This window comes from Mixophyes fleayi, chromosome 3 (genome assembly GCF_038048845.1).
Source record: "Mixophyes fleayi isolate aMixFle1 chromosome 3, aMixFle1.hap1, whole genome shotgun sequence".
NCBI classification, from domain to species: Eukaryota; Metazoa; Chordata; class Amphibia; order Anura; family Limnodynastidae; genus Mixophyes; species Mixophyes fleayi.
Window position 1 is genome coordinate 24,557,738 of NC_134404.1, and position 21,884 is coordinate 24,579,621.

Genomic DNA, 21,884 nt, shown 5'->3' on the forward strand with positions numbered 1-21,884 from the left:
TGGCGGGAGGACAGTGACGTGTGTGGGGCCCAACCAGTGAGCACAGACCTGTCACACCAGATTGCCAGGAATACAATGATAAGGTTTACGTGGTGTCGATACAATTTCCATCTGTTATGTGGATGTTTGAGAGAAACCTCTTCTCAAAATACGTCATTTTACCAAACATATTTAAGGCGTTTACTGCAAACTACATAAGTCTGGGGCACTTTCCCTTTCTTTACAGTCGTTGAAGCTAAGATAATAACTTTGCTCAGTTGGTTTGTGACAACATTCTATGGGCCTGAATCATTGAGGCACGCATGCGGAGCGCAGCAGGCGCTTGTTTTAAAACGCACGTAAATCGGCTCTGCGCACTCCTGAATTCAACAAGGAATGGATCTGTAGATATGTGCTCTGATTAATTTGGGTGTTGTACTTCCAACACCTATGTGGATTATAAATTCTCAAAAGAACGCACAGGAAAAAAATATTGAATTACTGTTACCTGTTAGTGTTTATCCCCATGAAATACATTTATTATGATGATCTTAATGTCTACTGAACATAAAATACATTTTTACAGTTGTTTCTGATTGCAAACACATGTTATAGCATGCATATGAGACTAACATTACAAATACTCAGGACTTAGACTAGCCCTGTAGCTGGAGCAACAGATACGGCAGAAAAACAAGCAACTTTGAGCCAAACGGCCCTTCCCCGCCCCATTCACTCCCAGAAATCATAGGCTTTATTAAGTATCCTATGCGCACATTCATGCAGTGAACGTTGCTGCATTTAGTTGCGTATAGCCCGGTTCTGGGCATGCGCAGAGTGATTTTGCAGGTGACACTATCATGACCTCAGGATCACAAACTCCCTATGGTCTCCAGCCACAGCCTTTTATCCAGTAGGACGGCTGCTTATCACCTGGGGCTGGATTTTGACTTAGCCAATGTCTGTCTCGATCTTAGACCACCTGCCGGCCGTAGTTCCATGATATCTGTGGATAACATGTTCTAACAATGGACTACAAACAAAGCATTCTAATCACTGGGGATGTAATTTACTCTGGCATTCTCCCTTGATCTTCCCTTGTGACTGGATCAGGGGTCAAGCGCAGCCCACCTTAGTGGCAAGCCCCCTGCCAGTGGCAGAGCTCCACAGTGTCTACAGATTCCAGGTTCGCTCAAAGAATCTCCTGAAACAGGCCTTTTCACTAGTGATTTAATTAGCAAAGACTTGGTTCCTGGATAGCCCTTCCATTGCTGGTCTGCAGAAGAGTTCTTTGGCTGGCCAGCACTCCGGACAGATCCTAGATAGTCTCCTGGACACTTAACCCTGCTGTCAGTGTTGCCTACAGCCTGAGCTTATCGTACTTTTTCAATAGGTTATGTGACACTGGCACACTTCTGGTGATGCAGACATGAACACCTTCTTGCTTTTACTTTGCTTTTTTTGTCAGAATGGCAAAGCAATTCATAACATAAAGTTGCACAGATTTCCTTATGACTCTAATGCTAAAGTAACAGAGACCAGCTCCCAAGACACCGGTAACTGTCTGACATCGGTCATGATGTACAAAACAAACCCCTCCCACAGGCCTAACTTGATGGAAAGATAACACTCACACCATGCCTTTAAAAAGGAGTTCTCTGCAGGTGCTCTGTTTGATTGCAGACACACCCTGTCAGCTGGCTGCTAGCTGTGGAAAGAAATGCTTTTCAAACAATTCAAAATATGTAAGTTAAATCAGACTTTTTACTATTATTTTACCACATGTAGGTCCTCCACCTATATATCTTTAACTTTGCTCTACTATTGTACAAATGTGTAATCCTGTTTGCAGCCTTTCTCTGCAGATTGCCAGCCAAATACCTAACTCCTCTTTTAGATACCTGTGGAAAACCACTCCCACAGTTGTGACTTCTTCTCAGCCTGATCAGATTTACCCAGGGTGGCTGCAGCACAGACATAATACAATAACAAGCATAAATAGCATTTAGAACACCTTTTGCACAATCCATGAATGAGTATACACATAACTGGGGATCTGGGGATCACAAGTGACCATAGTTCAGTTAAAGGACATGTACAGACTAAGAATTCAAGAACTGTGAATGTATAACACTACAATACCTACTACACACTATGCATTACCTTCAGTGCAACATCAGAATTGGTGAGATGGGATTCTAAATGGCCTTAATCTTTATTTTAATGATGTGTGTGTGTCTGAGAGTGAGAATGTATGTGTGTGTGTATGAGAGTCAGAATGTATGTGTGTGTGTGTGTGTGTGTGTGTGTGTGTATCTAAGAGTCAGAATGTATATGTATGTGTGTATATGAGAGTCAGAATGTATCTCTGTGTGTATATGAGAGTCAGAATGTCTATGTGTGTGTATATGAGAGGGGCCTCCATTCCCTTAATCTGGCCATGATGAGATTCAAAATGTATTTGTGTGTATGAGAGTCAGAATGTGTGTGTGTGTGTGTGTGTGTGTCAGAATGTATATGTGTGTATATGAGAGTCAGAATGTATGAGTGTGTATGAGAGTCAGAATGTATATGTGTGTTTATGAGAGTCAGAATGTATATGTGTGTGTATGAGAGTCAGAATGTATGTGTGTGTGTATGAGAGTCAGAATGTATATGTGTGTGTATGAGAGTCAGAATGTATGTGTGTGTGTGTGTGTGAGTCAGAATGTATATGTGTGTATATGAGAGTCAGAATGTATGAGTGTGTATGAGAGTCAGAATGTATATGTGTGTTTATGAGAGTCAGAATGTATATGTGTGTGTATGAGAGTCAGAATGTATGTGTGTGTGTATGAGAGTCAGAATGTATATGTGTGTGTATGAGAGTCAGAATGTATGTGTGTGTGTGTGTATGAGAGTCAGAATGTATATGTGTGTGTATGAGAGTCAGAATGTATATGTGTGTATATGAGAGTCAGAATGTATATGTGTGTGTATGAGAGTCAGAATGTATGTGTGTATGTATGAGAGTCAGAATGTATATGTGTGTGTATGAGAGTCAGAATGTATGTGTGTGTGTATGAGAGTCAGAATGTATATGTGTGTATGAGAGTCAGAATGTATATGTGTGTGTATGAGAGTCAGAATGTATATGTGTGTGTATGAGAGTCAGAATGTATGTGTGTGTGTATGAGAGTCAGAATGTATATGTGTGTGTGTATGAGAGTCAGAATGTATGTGTGTGTGTATGAGAGTCAGAATGTATATGTGTGTATGAGAGTCAGAATGTATATGTGCGTATGAGAGTCAGAATGTATATGTGCGTATGAGAGTCAGAATGTATGTGTGTGTGTATGAGAGTCAGAATGTGTATGTTTGTATGAGAGTCAGAATGTATATGTGTGTATGAGAGTCAGAATGTATATGTGTATGTATGAGAGTCAGAATGTATGTGTGTGTATGAGAGTCAGAATGTATGTGTGTGTATGAGAGTCAGAATGTATATGTGTGTATGAGAGTCAGAATGTATATGTGCGTATGAGAGTCAGAATGTATGTGTGTGTGTATGAGAGTCAGAATGTGTATGTTTGTTTGAGAGTCAGAATGTATATGTGTGTATGAGAGTCAGAATGTATATGTGTATGTATGAGAGTCAGAATGTATGTGTGTGTATGAGAGTCAGAATGTATATGTGTGTATGAGAGTCAGAATGTATATGTGTGTATGAGAGTCAGAATGTATATGTGTGTATGAGAGTCAGAATGTATATGTGCGTGTATGAGAGTCAGAATGTATATGTGTGTGTGTGTATGAGAGTCAGAATGTATATGTGTGTGTGTATGAGAGTCAGAATGTATATGTGTGTGTGTATGAGAGTCAGAATGTATGTGTGTGTGTATGAGAGTCAGAATGTATATGTGTGTATGAGAGTCAGAATGTATATGTGCGTATGAGAGTCAGAATGTATATGTGCGTATGAGAGTCAGAATGTATGTGTGTGTGTATGAGAGTCAGAATGTGTATGTTTGTATGAGAGTCAGAATGTATATGTGTGTATGAGAGTCAGAATGTATATGTGTATGTATGAGAGTCAGAATGTATGTGTGTGTATGAGAGTCAGAATGTATGTGTGTGTATGAGAGTCAGAATGTATATGTGTGTATGAGAGTCAGAATGTATATGTGCGTATGAGAGTCAGAATGTATGTGTGTGTGTATGAGAGTCAGAATGTGTATGTTTGTTTGAGAGTCAGAATGTATATGTGTGTATGAGAGTCAGAATGTATATGTGTATGTATGAGAGTCAGAATGTATGTGTGTGTATGAGAGTCAGAATGTATATGTGTGTATGAGAGTCAGAATGTATATGTGTGTATGAGAGTCAGAATGTATATGTGTGTATGAGAGTCAGAATGTATATGTGCGTGTATGAGAGTCAGAATGTATATGTGTGTGTGTGTATGAGAGTCAGAATGTATATGTGTGTGTATGAGAGTCAGAATATATGTGTGTGTGTATGAGAGTCAGAATATATGTGTGTGTGTATGAGAGTCAGAATGTATATGTGTGTATGGGAGTCAGAATGTATATGTGCGTATGAGAGTCAGAATGTATGTGTGTGTGTATGAGAGTCAGAATGTGTATGTTTGTATGAGAGTCAGAATGTATATGTGTGTATGAGAGTCAGAATGTATATGTGTATGTATGAGAGTCAGAATGTATATGTGTATGTATGAGAGTCAGAATGTATGTGTGTGTATGAGAGTCAGAATGTATATGTGTGTATGAGAGTCAGAATGTATATGTGTGTATGAGAGTCAGAATGTATATGTGTGTATGAGAGTCAGAATGTATATGTGCGTGTATGAGAGTCAGAATGTATATGTGTGTGTGTGTATGAGAGTCAGAATGTATATGTGTGTGTATGAGAGTCAGAATATATGTGTGTGTGTGTATGAGAGTCAGAATATATGTGTGTGTATGAGAGTCAGAATGTATATGTGTGTATGAGAGTCAGAATGTATATGTGTGTGTGTATGAGAGTCAGAATATATGTGTGTGTGTATGAGAGTCAGAATGTATATGTGTGTATGAGAGTCAGAATGTATATGTGTGTATGAGAGTCAGAATGTATATGTGCGTGTATGAGAGTCAGAATGTATATGTGTGTGTGTGTATGAGAGTCAGAATGTATATGTGTGTGTGTATGAGAGTCAGAATATATGTGTGTGTGTATGAGAGTCAGAATGTATATGTGTGTGTATGAGAGTCAGAATGTATATGTGTGTGTATGAGAGTCAGAATGTATATGTGTGTATGAGAGTCAGAATGTATATGTGTGTGTGTGAGTCAGAATGTATATGTGTGTATGAGAGTCCGAATGTATATGTGTGTATGAGAGTCAGAATGTATATGTGTGTGTGTGAGAGTCAGAATGTATATGTGTGTATGAAAGTCAGAATGTATATGTGTGTGTGTGAGAGTCAGAATGTATGTGTGTGTATGAGAGTCAGAATGTATATGTGTGTATGAGAGTCAGAATGTATATGTGTGTATGAGAGTCAGAATGTATATGTGTGTATGAGAGTCAGAATGTATATGTGCGTGTATGAGAGTCAGAATGTATATGTGTGTGTGTGTATGAGAGTCAGAATGTATATGTGTGTGTATGAGAGTCAGAATATATGTGTGTGTGTATGAGAGTCAGAATATATGTGTGTGTGTATGAGAGTCAGAATGTATATGTGTGTATGGGAGTCAGAATGTATATGTGCGTATGAGAGTCAGAATGTATGTGTGTGTGTATGAGAGTCAGAATGTGTATGTTTGTATGAGAGTCAGAATGTATATGTGTGTATGAGAGTCAGAATGTATATGTGCGTGTATGAGAGTCAGAATGTATATGTGTGTGTGTGTATTAGAGTCAGAATGTATATGTGTGTATGGGAGAAAGACTGTGTGGGGTCAGAATGCATTCATGTGTATGGCTATCAGTACACATGGACTGCATGTGTGTGCTGATGTCCATGCTATGCTTTGAGTTAAACTACTATGACAACCCCACTATATTTCCCCCTACACTACCCTGACATCTGCACTATGCTACACCTACAATATGCTATCACTACACTATTATTACAAATAATAATGGCACTCAACTTCTGCTACCATCTACACTTCTATCACACACAATACTGACACCAACACTTTGCTACAACATACATTATACTACACTAGTAAAGAAGCAAATGCAACTGTCCTGATTTGGGCAGGATAGTCCCGATTTGAGGGTTCTGTCCCGCCAAACAGATCAGGGGCGCACGGAGGATTTTTCAGGGGTGTTTCCTCCACTCCCGAAAAAAAACCCTAGAGAGTTGCCGCGGCAGCTCCATTTCAGCTGCACTGTACTATACAGCAGCCGCGGCGCTGTCAAAGAAGGATCCGCGGCGGTGCTGTATACAATAAGACAGTGCCGCGGCTGCTGTATAGTACAGTGCCGATATGTAGGGCTCTTTTTTAGCGGAGGGGGGTTCTGGAGACCCAGAAACCCCCCCTGCGTGCGCCACTGCAGATCGGGACATCTTTGTCCCGTGGGTGGGAAATTTGGGAGGAATGTGCATGGCAGAGCAGCGATGAACGGGTGCCACCAATGGTGTTTAGTTAGGTGGGGAGTACAGGGCAGCCTACCACTTCAAAAGTGGAGCAACACTCATACATACAAATGCAACATTCTAAAAATAAAACCTTAATGATCGTCTTTTCATTAAGAATTTCCTGTTCTTTATTTTTGCCCTCATTTACAATGATGTCATAGTCCTTTCTAGACCTTCCCCATTCTCACAGTGACTGAGTAGAAAGGAGTTTCAGAGTATTATGTTATTATTTTTTGAGTATGACCAAAGTACACACTTGGATTTTCTTTAGTGATATCTACATGCATAAGTTTGACTAATCAAATCAAAAAATCTTTATGACTATATTGAATAATAACTCTTCATTAACTCTATCAACAATTAGAATTGAGTTTATGTTTTTACCGATACTAGTGACCTCACTTGACTTTGTATTGCCTGGGCTGGTTGACTAAACACTACCATGAATATACACACCGATCAGCCACAACATTATAACCACTGACAAGTGAAGTGACCAACATGGATTATCTTGTTACAATGGCACCTAAGGGCTGGATGTATTAGACAGCAAATGAACTGTCAGTTCATGAATTGATGTGTTGGAAACCGGAAAAATGTAAGGACTTGAGCGATTTTGACAAAGGTCAATTTGTGATGGCTAGACCACTGGGTTAGAGCACCTCCAAAATGGCTGGTCTTGTGGGGTGTTCTCTGTATGTAGTGGATAGTACCTACCAAATTGGTCCAAGGAAGGACAACTGGTCAACCAGCGGCAGGGTCATGGGTACCCACGACTCATTCATGCACATGGGAAGTGAAGGCGAGCCGATCTAGTCCAATTCCACGGAAGAGTTACTGTAACACAAATTGCTGAAAAAGTTAATGCTGAAAAGGTGTCAGAACACACAATGCATCGCTGCCTATGCTGACCACTGTCCTCTGCCAAAAGTGCCTACAGTGGACACGTGAGCACCAGAACTAGACCATGGAGCAATGGAAAAGGGTGATCTGATCTGATGAATCGTGTTTTCTTTTACATCATGTTGCAATGTCGCAGACCAAATACACCTCTTCATGGCAATGGTATTCTATGGTCCTCTTTTAGCAGGATAATGCATCCTGCCACACTGCAAAATTTGTTCAGGAATGGTTTTGCGGAGCATAATAAAGAGTTCAAGGTGTTGACTTAGCCTCCAAATCTCAATCCGATGTGCTGGAAAAACAAGTCCGAGCCATGGAGGCCCCACCTGGCTACTTACACGACCTAAAGGATCTGCTGCCAACGCCTTGGGGCCAGATACCACAGGACACCTTCAGAGGTCTTGTGAAGTCCATGTCTTGATGGGTCCATGCTGTTCTGGCTGCACGAGGGGGACCTACACAGTTTTAGGCAGTTGGTTTTAATGTTGTGACTGATCGTTGTATGTAACATCTCCAAATCTGCTGATATTTTCTTTGCCAAGGCTTAACAGTAAAAATTGTGCTTTCTTTTTTATGTTACATGATCCCTGGTTATGATTGGTTATAAAAACAGCGGTCTAACCTTTACTCTTACCAGATGGTTCATACTCATTACATAGACGAGCAGTATAAGAAATTAAACTAATATTAAGTTCAAATGCAGAAATTCTGGTCAGCATTGCACTAGAAAACACTGCCCACAATGTTAGGGCAAGAAACATGGTGATTCCTATATCAGGAGAAGAATCGCATATACTGACAATTTTCTAAGCATGTATAAATCAATACGAGTGCAATTTCCCTTTAAGAAATGCAATAATGAGTTATATTTCTATAAATATTAACAGAAAATATGAAAGAAATGACATTTACATGTGTAAGAGCCAAGAAAGCAGACTTAGAGGTATATTTACTAAACTGCGGGTTTGAAAAAGCGGAGATGTTGCCTATAGCAACCAATCAGATTCTAGTTATCTTTTATTTAGTACATTCTTAATCTGATTGGTTGCTATAGGCAACATCTCCACTTTTTCAAAACCGCAGTTTAGTAAATATACCCCTTACTGTCTTATTCAGCATGTTATATGTCCCATAAAACAAACTAGTCAGAGCAATATGGATAGAACCTTAGTGGAAACAAAAGGAAGTTCAAGGTTCTTTGGACATTTCCTACAGAGTTTCTTGACACTTGACTGGGAAGAAAGATTTTTGTCCTCCCCTGCTTGTCACGTCCTGTTATACCACAGATCTTCCTGAACATATAATAACTCAAGTCAGCTGTCAATCATAATTAGTTTTACAGTCACAGAATAACTTACATTACAGCTGTATCAAACTTTTGCCCTTAAAAGAGGAATTTGATGTACCTAAAAAAAGTCACTAGCACACTGAGCGCTGTGTAATACTGATACATTTAGACACCCAGGAAAAACTATTAATGACACCCAAAGTGACATATACAGTATATAGTTTGTATAGTGATAGAAAACGCAACCATACAAGTTCTTAATATTGTGCCTTAATGTTAGATTGGATTCGAAGTTATTGTCAGATAAGAAGGAAATATGTTTAAAAATGTAAAAAAACAAGTAAGTAATTTAAAAAAATATTCAAAATTATTGCAATTATTGTTTATGCTCTAGATGAGTGGTGAAAGGGGAGTATATACGGGGTATGTCATACTGCCACATCTACTGCCTTCATTGTAACACTATCACATTCCATTATATATATATATATATATAAATATATATATATATATATATATATATCAGTGCTTCTATCAGTGCTTCCACCTGGATCATTCTGGAATTGGCTTACCACTGGTAAAAGATGTGTTCTTCACCCATTGGGAGTTGACCTGGATGAACCTTTGCCCATCTCGTCCAACGCAAATCAGTAATACAAATATGAAAATTGGTTAAGCTATAGTGGTGCATTTATTATAAGACACAAGGGTGGAATGACGAGGTGTGTGGGTTTGGGTATGGAAACAGTAAAGCAAAGTTACTGGATGTTAGGTGTCATTCCTCTTCCGCTCAGGGACGGCTGCCTTCTGCCCCGTCTGACGCTGCTCCTGTGGCTCACGAGCCGGCTGTGCGGCGCATGCATGTCTCGTTGCTAGAGAACGGGAGGCTACAGAAATGTGCGGTGGCGTCCTGTGACGCTATGCCATTGGGGGTTCCCATCTATTTAAAGCAGATTCTGGCACCTTGCAATGTATTGCAGTGTATTGGGTCCCCCACCTACAGCTATATTCTACTTACCTCCAAGTGACCTGCAGATTCTGGTGTATGACCTCGGCTTTGCTCCTGACCTGCTTTTCGGATTTTCCCTGTTGGCTGTTCCTGATCACTTGTGTTTGGTAGACTTGGGAGGCTTTCTTAGAGTCGAAACATGTTGGAGCAGGAGAGCTGAATGGAAACAATTGACATCTATTTTGTGGCACATCCTATCTGATTTTCCATTGTGGGAGGATTACCAGTGAAAGGGTTATCCCAGGATCACTGTTTGACATCAATAAACACTGCTGTATATCCCCTCTATTCTGGTAGGAGTGCATATTTTCTCCCCTGCCAACCCTGGATGCTCCTGTAATGGGGCAGAGAAGTACTGGTATGTCCCACCAGCACATACCGCTCCACTTTGAGCACTTGTGCCAAATATACATATGTAGTGTAAAATGGAATAACAGTACGGCCCTATTCCGTGTTTTGAAGTTTGTGTGATCATTTGCAGGACTGCTGTTCATGTTGTGGATACAATTGCTATTTAAATTAAATTTATGACTTCAACATTCAGCCTACTATAATTATTTGGATCTCCCCCTAAAAATAATAAACCAGGTATGCATTGTGTCTGAGAGTGCTAGTCAGCATTCAGGATAACATGGCACCAACTGCCTAGCTCATCCTAGTGCCACCCACCTGTCATTGACACATTGGCCAACTAACCCATGTTGGCCAATTAATTCACAAAAATGCTCACAAATCCTCATGATTAAACAATCTTAATATACACCGGATTTTCATTTTTTTACCATTTCAATTCAGAAAAGTGTTACAGAGTGATTATTATTCTGAGAAATTATTATTTTGTATATTTTATACTTGGAACAAAATATTTAATAAATACAAACAAAATACAAACATAATAGTATACTCTTAATTAACATATTTTCAGAAAAGTATATCTAAAAAACAGTGACCGTTTGCCAAATTGTCATAAAGAACTTTTAAAATATATTTCAACTAAACATCAAGAACAATTTACTAGATGTAATTACTGATTTGGACAAAACCTCTTTTTTTGTAATGAACATAATCCACTTCTGCAGCTGTTTATTAAATTGTGTTTTTATTATTGCTATTTCTTATATTTTGTTATTACTGTTTTGCTGCTATTTTACTTGTGGATTGATTTGTTGTTGTTTTTCTCAATTATAATTCGGTAAAATTTGAGTACACTTTTTACTGATAAAAACACAACATAACTGTACTACAGCTCTTACAAACAGGGGTTCAAATAAATTGCTCAACACAATAGTCCAAAAAGTAATGTAATTGAATGGACCTATACATACACACAGTTGTTGTGTACAGAAGTGTTAAAGCTCAGTACAGTATAACGGAGAATGCTCATTAAGTACATAGTACACTATGCTCCAAGGAGGGATTTAATAGGCATTGTTTTTCAGAGCTTGAGTGTAGTGTAATTTATGTACCTATCAATAGATTCAGAATATATTTTATTCTTTACAAAAATGTCACTGTTAGACGCAACCAGATGCAATAAAGATTATTACTGTAGCAAAGACTGACAACATTAAGAAATCACTTAGTTCTAGTGCAATAAAATAATTTCTGTAGCAAAAAAAGAAATTGTAACATTAAGAATGCACTTTGCAAAAGGGCTTCACTTGGTAGGAAGTGTTTGAAATTTATAGCAGGAAACTGCAAGTCAATTACCAGCTATTCAACTTTGTGAAAAGCCCCCTTTTGCCTTTATTAATAGAAGGATGATGAACAGTAACTTTGTGTGCTATCCAAAAGCTCAAACCAAATAATTTATTGAGGCTGCATAATTCCAACGTCGTTCCTTCAGCCAAGAGACGATTGACGCTGCCCTACAATATAGGAAGCCATTCAGTCTCGCAGACTACATAGTATTCACTGTGCTCTGGTTTTCAGTTCCCTTTACGTGCTACCAAAAATGACCTAGTCAGACATGTTTACAAGAAGCTTACTTATGGCACATGGAAACCTAGTTTTTCTCACTTACATACTTCTAAATATAGTGTCATGAACCTGCATTTCTTAAAGTGACGGTACAACTAATTATAAGTATTTTGCAGTAGAGGGTGTGCATATTTATTCTCACGATTTACCGAATGTTAGAGCCGCTTTGTTTGCTGAAATGAGTATTTACAAGTTGCTTACAACACAGTGCCATATTACTGTGAAAACATCTCCCACATCCCAAGTCACTGATTAGGATGATGAAATAAATGGGCCTGTTAACAGAATGGTAACTTTTTTTTAAAAAAAACAACTAGAGCAAATTTACTGACAGTCATCAAAGGTTACAACGGCAGGATTCATGTCAATTACAATATAATACTGATTTACTAAAAATAAATTACTAGATTCCACTAAATAGGTGGAAAGTACATATGTTTTATTAAGAACAGCGCTAGCCTGTTCTAGTACGGGGCTGATTTCCCCATGAGAAAAAAAAACGCCCCCCTCACTGAAAAAATCAGCCCCGTTCCTCCCAACACCCTTTGCCAGCGGGCATTGGGGTATAAAAGTGTTAACGTAAAATAATCAGTATTTTTGGCTGGTGTACAACTGGAATAAGCAAGTCCTGACAACCTTTAACTGCTTGGGTATGCTGGTGCTTGTAGAACTACAAGAACCAGCTGGTGCTTGTAGAACTACAAGTACCAGCACACCTTGGCCTCCAGGCCCCACTGTGGCAGCAAGATTTATTTATTTTTTGTTAAAAACAACACAGGCACCATGATAAAGTATTTTTTTTTTTTTTAAATAAAAAAATTCTCTCCCACATACACCTGCTTAATTATGTATTTGTAGCCTAAATCAGGAGGGGGGGGGGATCCTCATCTTCATTCCAGCTTTTAATCCATTGTGAACACAATAACAGATGCTATATACGATGAGTGCTTGTTCCTTGTGGAGGCGCCATGTCAGTGACAGGCTGGGCGACCTGTCAGCTGCTAATCAATACAGAGCGGCAATTATCTGTACTGAGTTGTCTGTAGTCACGTCTGCCAGACGCCTGGTGCAATCGGTAATGATTTTGCACCTAGAGTATCTCAAAATAGGTGTGCCTTAAAATATACACAAAGGACCTCATTTAGAGTTGGACGTAAAGTCCGTTTTAGGCGCATCCAACAAAAAAACACTATCACGCATGTGCAGCAAGCACCATATCCGCCTGCATCTTGGACACAATTAACACTTGTGACAGCTTGCGACTCACTACGAGAGAATGGGAGGAATGCGGAATTGTGAAGACGTGGCCATGTAAGTAAATCCTAGACGCAGTGAGGGGCAGACGAAACACAACTCAAAACAGGGTTAAAGCTGTGCGGCAGGAATTAGGTGGCGCAAGCAGTTAGCTAGCTGTAGGGTATTACGAGTGGGACGCAACTGGGGTTGCATGCCACTCGTAATACCCTACCAAGCTGCGGCACACTCCCACTCCTACATTCCTAACACGGACTTTGTGTCCGACTCTAAATGAGGTACTAAATGTGCAGATGCATCCAAATCTCAATGAGCTGGAGTTTTCTAGCCATAATCAAACCCAGTTTATTCTAATATTCTTTTTCCCCCTAGCTATACCTATTTTTCTGTATATATCTGTGTTTATCACTTCATTAGATAAAGCAAAATAAAGCAAACATTTTCCTGCTTGTTTTAGAGGTCTCGTCTCTAGGTTTCCCTCTTCCCACGAGTGTTTGCTTTATCACGGTATATTTAACTGCTTTCGTTATTTCTCCTTAGCAGAGGCATTGTCTTACTGCTTGAAAAATAACTATTTCCAAATGGCCAATGCACAGATTTGAGACCATAGGGGATCAAAGTGATACGAGGACAACAGGGGTTTCATTAAAATGTTCAGCTCTCCGCCTCGGGATAGATCAGCGAGTACAGGGTGAAAGACTCATCTGGCCCCAAAACAACTTCAACGAAAACTGACTGAACCACCTGTGGTCTCCTTGGAAACCGGCATCCGCCCCCTCCAGCCACCTTTTAATGAAACCCCAGAGCCCCCCTGTTATTAATTTATAAAAAGATTCTATTTTCTGAAGATTCATAAAATGCAACATAATGTGCATTCCTAGCATGGCTCGGCTATGCAAATAGCACACATGTTGATGAATAATTAATTGCTTAATTAACAATAATTTGATGAGGGGGGGGGTTATTCGGTGAAGGTCAACTCATTGGACTGACATTGTACTGATGTAGATCATCTCCATAAAGGATCCGAGCGGCAGTAAATGATACAGGATTATGGACATGGAACGTTACGTACTCAGACGTAGGAAGCGTTCCGGTTGGAAGTCGGAATACTCTCTCCTTTGTTCAGACAGCCGCAAATAGGACTAAACATATAATTATGATTATTTATATATTTCTCCAGGACAACAAAGTAGGTGGCTTTTGGAGTGAATTTCCATAAACATAACTGCAAATGTCCCTTTTTTTCGCAAGAGCAATCCTGATTTTTTTTGTAGTGACAAGAGTTGTCAGATGTGATGTGTTGACACAGCTAAATGGGAGTCTGGTGGGACTGGGGGTGACGCCTGATTTATCCTGATTTTATTTAGACGGGGAGGCATTCAGTAGGACATCTGACTTTAGGCTAAGGGGGTCATATACAAACTGGAAAAACGTTGCCCCATGTAGCATTTAATTATGCATAAATTCACTTATTTGTCCACTAAGTGCAAATTCTGCTTTTGGGAACTGCCCCCTTATAAATGTGCTTTGTGCCCTTCATGTGATGTACATAGGCCATTAACCTGTATTGTGACTTTGTAGATCTCTTTTTCTACTGCTGTGTGAGTTTTTAAGAAGCTGAATGCAGAGTAAGGGCAGCACGGTGGCTCAGTTGTTAGCACTGCTCCCTCACAGCACTGGGGTCATGAGTTCAATTCCCGACCATGGCCTTATCTGTGTGGAGTTTGTGTGTTCTCCCCGTGATTGCGTGGGTTTCCTCCAGGTGCTCCGGTTTCCTCTCACACTCCAAAAACATACTGGTAGGTTAATTGACTGCTATCAAAAATGACCCTAGTCTCTGTCTCTGTCTGTGTATGTTAGGAAATTTAGACTGTAAGCTCCAATGGGGCAGGGACTGATGTGAGTGAGTTCTCTGTACAGCGCTGCAGAATTAGTGGTGCTATATAAATAAATGATGATGATGTGTCGAAAGGATGCACCAACTTAAAGTTCCTTCTAGTCTGCCGTCAGATTGCTTCTGTGCTAATTCCTTGATAAATAGAACTTGTAGAACTACAAGTGCCAGCATGCCCTGCCAATCAGTGCCCACTGTGACAGCACAGAAACCATGATAAAGTATTTTTTTTTAAAAAAAAAAATACTTTACCACATACTCCCTCTTTTACTCATGTATTTGTCCCCTGAATCCAGGGGGGATCCTCATCTTAATTCCAGAGTGTCGAGAGGACGCACCAGTTTAAAGTTCCTCCCAGTCTGCCCTCCCTTGATAAATTAAGGCAAGACATGCATTAGCCATTCTCTGGAGAAAACACTGATTTTCTCTGGATTTTGGGTTAACACAGTTTGATGTATAGACCTCTAAATAAAATCAGCATGACATGTAGGCATGGTTTGGAATCTGTTTGATTTTGCCCATTTCGTTGGTCCACCTCAGCCAGTGAACTGCTACAAAATTAAAAGTTATAGTTATAACTATGAAATGTCTAAAAACTAAAAAACTAAAATATAAAAAAATTAAATAAAATTGACTTGAATTTATTTTGGGTACTCATAAAATGTATTTAATTAATATTATTATTTTTTAAGTTTAAAGAAGAAGTAAAATAATTGTAAACTAATTGACCAACAACTTTCAGTCGGATATCGTTAATAATTTTGGGAAGCAAACCAGGGGAGATTCCATTTCTGCATTGCCGATGACCATTAGAATCCTGTTTCATATCAATGACTTATAGGACAAATTTGTTTTCAGACATTATGTTTGTGGTATCAAATTCATTAAGAGCTTCACTTCACAGGATAATTGGAATTTGGGAGGAAGAGGAGGATTATGTAAATGCTGTTTGTACACAAACATGGAAACTGCAGATGCTGTAAACACACATTGTTATCTATAATCTTTTATCTCCGCTTCAAAGGCGGACTCATTAGTTCTCAGATCTCAGAACCTCGCAAGTGATTTGATTCCATTGTTATGCAAGAATTATGATACTAATAAATTATTTTTATGACTCATTCACAAATAAATTAGCTGGGAACTCATGTCAGAAATAGTTCCTAGTCTGGTCTGCTGCGGTGTATGTTGTCTAGTGATTAATGAGAGGTCTGACCACTTGATATTGTATTTGGAAATAAATAGAACATTTTCAGTCAATGTTTGAGACAGGTTCAGGCGATCTATGGTATTCTGACAATTGTGGGATCAGACTTTCCAGCCAAACAGAGTTATCCCCAGACAAATGAGTTCTGCTTGCAAATTCCATGTAGAAATAAAGATTGTAATTATTTAGGAAAAGTGCATCAAAGGAATTTCCCGGTATCTCGCTTCCTGGAGGTAGTAGAGACAAGGTAAAAAGAGGAGAGGTGGCAGAACTTGATGATTTGGCATGAAACGGATTGGGGCAATCACATCATGCCCCTCCTCCCCCCCCCCCCCTCCACACACCTCAGTAAAACACAAATAGAAGTAGCGCTTAATGAAGTGGACGGGGCGTAATGTCATGTACCTCGGCCCCCGGGTGAATTATCTTTTCTCTTGGGAGCCCAGGAGGTCTCCCCCCACAAGTTGGGAGCCTGCCAGACATTCCTGCAGAGTGAACTATGATTGTCACTTAAGTGTATTGTTCTCTATGGTCTTAAAGAACCTTTACGCAGAATGGGGAATGTGGGTATATAGCACACTTTCCGACTTTCTGTCCCCTGGGAGGACAGGCCATGTGACAGGGGTAGGAGGGGGCGTGGTGACGAGTTTGCGTCACCATAGCTCAGCCACCCACTATAAAATTCATTGAATAGCGGGGGGAGGGGCTTAATTATGAGATTAAGCCCCCCCCGTTCCCCGATATTCCATGAATATCGGCATTTTTTAGGATCTGGGAGGTTTGCCTACTCTTCTGGGTTCTCCCGAAATTCAGGAGCCTCCCGGAAATTCCGGGAGAGTAGGCAAGTATGGTATGTAGCTATGCATGGGAACAAGGTAAAATAGGCCCATTTGCACTTTACAGATTTTGGCATACAGTTCCCATTTTAGGGCTCTCTCCCGCTATTTCCACCACACACATGTTTGTCTCCTGCACTTGCTGCCGGTGCATGCAGCAGTGTTTGTAGAATAAAAGAGGTTTCTATGGGGCTGCCTAGTGCTTTACAGGGCTAAGCAGCCCTCTGGGGGAGTGGCCACGCCCCTATCGTGACATGACCAAGCCCCCATCATGACATGGTCATGCCTTCTGTCCTGATGCTGGATACTATAATGTTGAGAGGTATAATTGTATGCACTGTGCGCCTGCAGTACTCCATTCATTAATAAATGCTGACATCTGTATTTATTCCAATTCATTCATGCTACTATGTCTTTTTTCACTCTTTTCAGCATACATAACATTGTCATTGTACTTATACGCTAATATTTGAGATCACTCACCCACACTTTCTTTATACATACAATATGACAGGGCCTCTGTCTATGGTGAGAGGTCTAGTAGCATGAAGAACTGATCTCTGTTATGTGTGGCCACCTATGGGCCTGTCCAGCTTCTTGACTCGATGCAATATCTTTGTTTAGTTTAGCCACATACATAGGTGACCCATCCAAAAGTGAGGCAGAGGTTGGGCACTTTAGCCAAGCTCCAGGGTCACTTCCTGCTTCATTGCGACCTGATAGTGTAGTTGGTGATGACCGCATCCCTGACCACATATACAATAACACACCCGGTGTGGCATTGTTCAGTTTAATGTGGCTTGCGACAAACAAACACAAACACAAATATAACATTGTATATAATATATAACTCAGAAAGATTATAATAATTTACAAAAAGTGCATCAAAAGCTTTTTTAAGACAACGGGGTTATTTGCTGTATGGGGTACCACCCTTCCTTGGCAACAATTCTCATTTTCATGGACAATAGGGCTGTTTGCATTTTATAAACAGTCCCCCATATCACCATTTAGTTACTTACCATAAAGATTTTATATGTAAAAAAAAATACAAATATTGGTCAAAAGAGGCTTCCTAATTGCACTCTTGTTAGACTATTAATGAGGAAAATGTATGGTCTATAAATAGAGGGGGGGGGGGGGGGGGGAGACGGGGTCAACTCATTGAGTATTCCAAGTAGAATAAAAATGATAGCGAGTGTTCCGGGTTAGAACATTTGTATCGGAATTCCACAGTGAAATACGGAATGAGGCGAATATTCCACAAAATAGTTTTTGCCCTAAGCCCATGTGAAACTTAGAGTCACGTTCATTAATCGTACAACCGAGAGTCCCCTGTAATGTGTAATAATTGTCTCTGTGTCATAAAACTGACAAGAAGTAGGAAAGGCTGATTTGTGACTTTGTTTAAACCCCATTCTGTCTCACCTTGTATCATGTTAGTTTAATGAATCTATCCAGCAATACATAGGAGAACAAATCCACGTAACTAAGACAGAGGAGCTCAGGTGTCTGCTTTACAAATATCAAGACATACACACTATCTTAGAGGGAGGGGGCCTGAGAATCTGGCATTCCCCCCTCTGGCTGTAGTAATACTGCTGACATCAGACTCGCTGCTTTTCAGCTGAAAGTAATCAGGACAGAAGCTAAAATTTCAGGTTTGAATTTCAACCTAAATATGAGGCAGAAAAGCGTGTGACAATATTAGAACAGTGTTTTTGTCTGTTGCCTGTTATTCTGTTACTAATAATGGTACGCCCAGGTGTATACCCCCTGGCTAGGGTGGGAAAGCATTGACAAATACCAGAACCTTTATTTTTATTCTTTAGTTGTTAGATAACCTGACATGAGAGCCACCAGTAAATGTGAAGAGTGTAATTAATGTTCTACTAGCTTTTCGACATTCTCTTTCTAACATTTACAACTATATTTAGTTGCAAAAGTTTACACCGAAGCAACCAACCAGCAATTCGTTTTTACCCGTCTAGTGCAAGTTAGATAATGGGAGCAAGTATTCGATTGGCTGCTATGGTTTAGTGAAATCTTTGCCCCTAACTGCAGTGGAGCTCATTTACGAAGCAGACTCCAGGTGCATCGAAAAAACTGCCCAGCGCCTCCATGTTAGGGAGGTAACAAGATGCGCTGTGTGCAAAAGTGTAAATACCAACTGAAAGCTGAAACTCATGAGAGTGAGGGGACATTGCTCGGAGTACACATAGACTTGTCTGCTAAAGTGCGACATGGAGGAGGAAAATGTGTCTGATAGATTAGATCATTTCCAAAAATATCCCACTGCTGACACCAGCTGTTTGAAGTAAAAAAATAAATAGATTAAAAAACAGGCAGCATGCACCCTCACCAAATCCTCAACTAGCTCTAGTGCTAGACAGCCTAGGCTGATTGAGGGTTCGACTGTAACAGGGAGACCACGAGAGTGGCATTACCCTGTCATAGTGAAAATCAATTCTAGGCTACTCAGCATAGATCTGGTACCTCTGTGGTGTAATGGGTTGCTAGAAATAGCCACCCTATCCTGCTGAAAGTGCTGGAGTCCTTCCTGACCCCCTGGGCTGTGGAGCACAGGAAAACGAACAAAGGTTCAATTGAAAAACTTCCAAACCCTGTGTTAACCACTTTATTCAATAAAGAAATACAACTTGTTTTCTTCAACAGAGGGAAAACACTTGTGATTGGCTGGTCGGTGAAGAGATCCCACTGAACTCTTGTCTTTAATCGTTGCATTGGTTGGCAGTAGTGTGAGGATGGGTAATTTTGTTATAGGAAATATTCTGGGTTCTTTTTGCATTTTGACTATGTCAGATCAAGAAAGAAGAAAATAATATATATTTTTAATTTAATAAAGTGATGAACAAGGATTATTGGAGAGCTAGGTATTTTATTCAATTAAAGTTATTTGAAAATTGTGTTTCTAAAAAATTTTTTTGTTGTTGTAATGAGCAGGGATCTCCAAGCTTAGGAACTCCTGTCCAATATAATGTGACCACAGGGGTGGCAAAATTGACACTCTAGGGGTCCCAGACTTGTTCAGCACTCGGCACCCACAGCCCATGGGGTCAGGGAGAAACCCAGCACGTTTCACCTATGGTGTCTTCTTGGAGAACGGGAAATGGTGTTTTTTGCTGACTCCTCTTATACAGGAACTAGTCTGGGGCTAGGATTAGCTATTGCAGGAAGACCTCATGCTTTATTATAGAGGAAACCAGGCCAGGCTGACTAGCAGTGGGGCCAGTTGAGGAATTAGACATGGGGTATGTGCTCTTTGCTTGTGCCAGGAATGGTCATGCATGATAAGCAACACCCCTGAAAATACACCCTCTTCACCCCTTTGCTTCAATACTCTCACTCAGTAAAATGAAATATCTATTCTGCACTGCTTTGCAGTTACACTTGTACTTCCTATATCAGTAGGAATGCCTTATCTGCGCTCAACTCCTCTCTCTTCCCGTCTGCTCTTCTGCACATGTGGCCATATTGCTCTGTAAGCCTATGTGCTCCTGGCAAAAAGAAACCAAAAAACTAGCCTCACTTGTGCAAATCGAAGCACTGCGAGTCCTAAGCTGAATATGTGCTGCAGAGCTGTCGTTGTGCGCTTTGTGAATGGCTTCAGTGAATGATTCCTTCTGACTCTGCAGAACACACATGATACACACACTTTTTTATGTTTTATTTAGATGCACTCTGTTGCTCGTACACAAAATATTTTAAAGTACATTTTCCCAAAAGTAGTTTGCTATCTAATTTTTGTTGCTAGAAACCATTGCACACTAGACCAAAAATGCAGACGTACAAAGGCTCATTTAGGGAAATGGAAAATGGCAGTGCAGATGCTGTTCTGTGACGTTATGTGCCTTCTTGTACACAAATGCAGTAAGAGCATGGAGTCACTCCTGCTGATTGGAGGGGGGTGGTGAGAGTGCAAAGTAGCCCTATGAATGCTCCTAGTGTTGCACCCACATGCATAAAAATATAATAATATTTTTGCAGCTTTTTACTCCCTGCGTAAAAACTTGATTTATACATCGTCCTGTAAGGCGGAGGAGATGATGTCACATCCTTCACTTCCAATTGGACCTTTCAGTTACACTTTAGTAAAAAATTTGTAGGCAAACTCCAACCATAGTTTAATACATATATACACATGTGTGTGTGTGTGTGTGTATGTGTGTGTATGTGTGTATGTGTGTGTATATATATATATATATATATATATATATATATATATATATATATATATATATATATATATATATATATATATATAGTTTCCTGGGATACATTGCTGCTGAGCCGTTGTATCTAATCACGTCACACAAGATATTGTCTTGGCGGACCTTCCAGCGCTATATTCCCCATCATGTCATATTTACTGGATTTCATTATAAAATACTTTTCTACATTTTACTCCGCTTCAATACATATTTACTTATAAAGCCTCGGGAATAAGCCAAAATGGTTACGAATATGCAGGACAAATATACATTTTTATTGTGTCAGACAGGGTACCTCGGAATCCTTAGGTTCTGCCAAGAGATGTTCCGCGAGATGAAAATACATAATGGTGGAAAAATTTTATTGGTGGTTCTAAATTTGCATGTACAAATTAAAATTTTTGCAGCGACATTATTATTATTATTATCCTTTATTTGTTAGGCGCCACAAGGTTTCCGCGGCGCCGTACACAGTACAAAACAGTCGACTATACAGGGTGAAACAGTACAAAACAATAAACAAAAATACCAATACTTCAGAAACTCCAGGCAGGCTGATGTAAAAAACGGAGCAGAAGAACAGGTAGGGAGACATGAGGGAAGAGGGCCCTGCTCAAGTGAGCTTACATCCTAAGGGAGGGAGAACAGAACAGGCACAGGGGGAG